This window comes from Parambassis ranga, chromosome 7 (genome assembly GCF_900634625.1).
Source record: "Parambassis ranga chromosome 7, fParRan2.1, whole genome shotgun sequence".
NCBI lineage: Eukaryota > Metazoa > Chordata > Actinopteri > Ambassidae > Parambassis > Parambassis ranga.
In genome coordinates this window covers 22,035,336-22,039,285 of record NC_041028.1, presented here as the reverse complement: position 1 = coordinate 22,039,285, position 3,950 = coordinate 22,035,336, and the positions used below count along the sequence as shown (strand labels likewise).

Genomic DNA, 3,950 nt, shown 5'->3' with positions numbered 1-3,950 from the left:
ACACACACACTGAGGAAACCCCCCCACATGGCCGCTGCTGACATAATGAAACTGAACAGTTTGATGTCCTCTGTTGCGAAGAGCGGAAAGGATTCTATGTTCCTCCAAAAAATGGATTTATAAAGATGATGTAGGGTGACATGGTTTTCAGGAAGTTAAAGGGGGCTGACCGAAAATAAGAGAACATTTAACAGAACCTGGCACTTGGTGGAGTTTTCTTTTGTTTGGACATTTTGGATTCAGTCCTCTACAAGATTTAACTAACATAGGGTAGAGCTGCATGACAGTGGGAACCCCCACACACAAAAATACACTTGGACTGCTCCACTTTCATGGTTTCTGTCCTGCCTTCATCTCTTATTCTCTGTCCATCGCCCAATTCCAGTCTCTCTGCTAACTGCAGGTCTGAGCCCTTTGCTCTGGTTACAGTCTGTACAGTGTAGAACAGTGTAGGGCAGCGGTTTGAAAAGAATTCATTTTTATTTTTGCATCATTCATTCATGTATTCTCCATTTTTTTAAAACTATGTCAAATTGATCACATAAAGTCTGAAATGATGCATAAGATACATGTGTTAGTAGCAACACTGAATAATTAAGGTTATTGTAGTGACACAGTTTGACTCATAAAAAAACAGTATCTATCATCTGAGTTATTTCAGTTTCAGCACTGTTAAAATATACAAGACAACAAGCAAACAGTCACGTCTGAAGCTGAAGTTTCTCCTTTTTTGTATAAACGTGCGCCCTCCTGTAGATCAGTCACTGGCTACTCATCATTTCAAAAGACGGCAAACAAACACTCTGAGCTACGTTTCACGATAATCCAAAATGTTGTAGTCAGACAGATGTTTCCCTGAAATGAAACAACCTTATGGTCGGGCTAGCAGACAAGTTAAGGGATTATTAAATTCATCTGAAGTCTGTGAATCATTGATGAGTCTATAAAATTGTAATGAGATCCATCCAGTGAGAGCCACGCTCATCATTAACGACTAAAAACTAAACATTGCAGTGTTTCTGACCTTAATGCAGAAAACACAAAGTGAGATTAAAAACAATCTAGTGTGTGGTTCTGTGTGCACAGTAAACATCTGACTTGGGTTCCATACTTCTGAACTGATTCTACGAGTTGAAAGTTATTTAAAGCTCTGAGTGGGCTGATGAGGTTCTGCATGTCTGGGTGCAGTAATGGCCGTTGTGTGTGTGTGAAGGAGATCCTCTCACAAAGGGGCCAAATCATTAGGAGGAGGGAAGAAAGCAGGATGATTAATGGCAAAAACTCACCTGTAGCAAGGAGGGAAAGCAGCTGCAGACGGCATTGTGGAAGTGAAAGTCACTGACAACAGTTAGTCTGAGAGCACACACACACACACACACACACACACACACCTCGCCCCAGTTTACAGAGTGGTGAAGCTCTGTGAGTAATAAAAGCAAACAGCAGAGGCACTGTAATGTTTAAATATAAATTTGTATTTACATCAATATTAACATCAAGAAACAAGGTAAGAAAAAAAAAACAGTATTTTACATCCTGTAATAATGACTGTATGATTCCCAGATGTGTTTTTTCTTGTAGCTCCAGCGACGTTTCTTTCCTTTAAAGCAAAAACACAGACTTCTTTTTTTTAATATTCATAGATTAGTTTTTCATATTCTTCAATGAGATTTGGGTAAAAAAACAAACAAAAAACTCCAGGCTATTCTGAAACATAAATGACATCAATCATGAATGAAGCCTCTTTAAAAAAAGAAAGGAAGAAAGAAAATAACAACAAACATTCTCTGGTGAAAGAACCGTTTGCAGCACCACAATTCAACTGGCCATAATAAGATCTACGAAAAAAAGAAGAAACAATCACAAAGGAAAACCACCTCAGCAGAATCAGACTCGTCTCTACTCTATTCTCATACGGATGGGGATAATAATATATGCAATGAAACATACTTTTATCATAGGTTATGTGCGACGGTCAAAGCACACATGAGTACTTGCACGATCTACATCTTCTATACGCACGGCAGAATGACAAAAGAAAGAAAATCTTTGGATTGAGCATGTGTGTGTGTTTGAAGGTAGGTTTCACAAAAAAGACTGACAGGTAATTTAACTCTTCCTTGGACAAAAGCAAACAAAACAGGCTTATTACTGCACCGTATGAACGGCTACACACAGCAATGACTGATTTTGACCAAAATGAAGCAAAAAAAAGCATCTGGGCCCATAGAAGCCTAAAACACAATCATGTGTCAACTGTTTTTTTGTATAGGCGTACTGTCATTTCTTTTATGGTTTTCCTCACCGAGAACAGAAAAGAAGTTATTACAAAAAAAGGAAATCAACTGCTAGCACCTCTTTAGCTAAGAGCATGTCCTCAGAATATATATATATATATATATATATATGTATATATATATATATATATATATATATACATATATACGATGACTTGAAATTTAAAAAAAGTGCTTTCTGAGAGGAAAACAGAGGCAGTCTGAAAGAAAATCTACACTCACTGCTTACAAAAGAAGGCCCTTCTGTTCCAACTGATGCTTATTGAAAATAAAAGCTGACCTATGACAGAATAAGAAAATTACACTTTTAAATATCAAGCCTTACAATCTGTGCAAAAACAGTATGTGACCTACAAAAGCATATATATATTTATATATAGTACATTTGAAGCGTATTTACAATTCATATTCACAGAAGAAGAAGATGAAGAAGAAGAAGATGAAGGGGGGGGGGGGCTCCGAACAAAGACATCATGTCTAATACTGCAGTACCGTCACTTTGAGTAAACTTCAGCTTTGTCCTCAGAGGAAAACCAGGAGGAAGGATTATTGCTAGAGATCTGCACGCCTACACTGAAGTCTTCCTCTTAACAGCGTGAGCTAATCTAATTTCATATCTGGCAATCCATTTTTATTTTCTGCACTTACAGCCTACAAGAAGTAAGAACACCGGTGCAAAACGTCTGCGAGTTAAAAAAAACGGCCGCCACGTTTTGAACACTAGTAGAAGTGAAATGGTTTGTTTCTCTGTCGAGGAGAGTGTCTGATAAAATCTGTGCTTACAGCCTTTCTGCTGGTTCCCACTTCAGAACAAAGAGTTTCCCCTTTTTCCCCCAATAAGCAGCCCCCCCCCCCACCTTTTTTCTCAGAAAAAACTTAAAGAACACACAGAGACACAAAAATAAAGAGGAAATGTCTGCTGCTATGCATCATCTCTTGGGTAAAGGCCTCTATATTGCCACAATCCTTTTTGATGTTGGCTTTTCCTTAAAGTGCAAATCAGCCAACGGGTAAATTCAGTCGTACTTTAGCCCCAGCAGCTCCCTGGAGGACGAAAAACAATGTGCTACCGCTTAATGACATTCAGGTTGAGTGTCACAATCTGGTGATGGCTCGAGAACCGAAATCCTCCAGGAGCAGCAGAGAGACGTCGGATTAAAAGACAAGCAGAGGAAATCCGGTGGGTTTTTTAAAAGAGCTTCATGGTACATTCGAAAAGGGGAGGATGTCCATGTGATCTGTCCACCTTCAGCGTTTGGTCCAGCGTGAGGCGTGTGTGTTTACTGAGGCACACACACCACTCATGAAGAGAGGAATATTGAACTACAGTCTACAAGAGGAATCACACAAGTCTCTATGAGTGAAGAAAGTCACAGTGTTTCTGATTCTTCATGAACGCTGTGTTTTTCATGTGACAGTCCGTCTTGCTTTTCCTTGGGTTTGCCTGACTGCCATCATACTGGTCGCAAGACCAAGAGACGTCCACTCCCCCTTCTGGTGGGAGGAAAGTACTACACACACGCACACACACATACAAAGAACCCCCCCCCACACACACACACACACACAAACACTCTAGTGCTGCAGCCGGGTCCCATCTCTGAGTCACAGTGAGACAAATGCTTCCGTCACGATGTTCAGCAGTATTTCTGG

The 3,950-nt window shown here is 39.8% G+C and overlaps 1 protein-coding gene across 2 annotated transcripts in view; it reads right to left on the bottom strand.

Annotated features, from left to right (window-relative positions):
* Positions 1–1,454: 1,454 nt before the first annotated feature.
* LOC114438266 (nuclear receptor coactivator 3-like) overlaps positions 1,455–3,950 on the bottom strand; it is a 43,956-nt gene continuing 41,460 nt past the window's right edge. For both annotated transcript variants that reach the window (XM_028409486.1, XM_028409490.1), the window contains one exon: positions 1,455–3,946. The gene's annotated coding sequence lies outside the window, so the exon portion shown is untranslated. The remainder of the gene's footprint in view (positions 3,947–3,950) is intronic.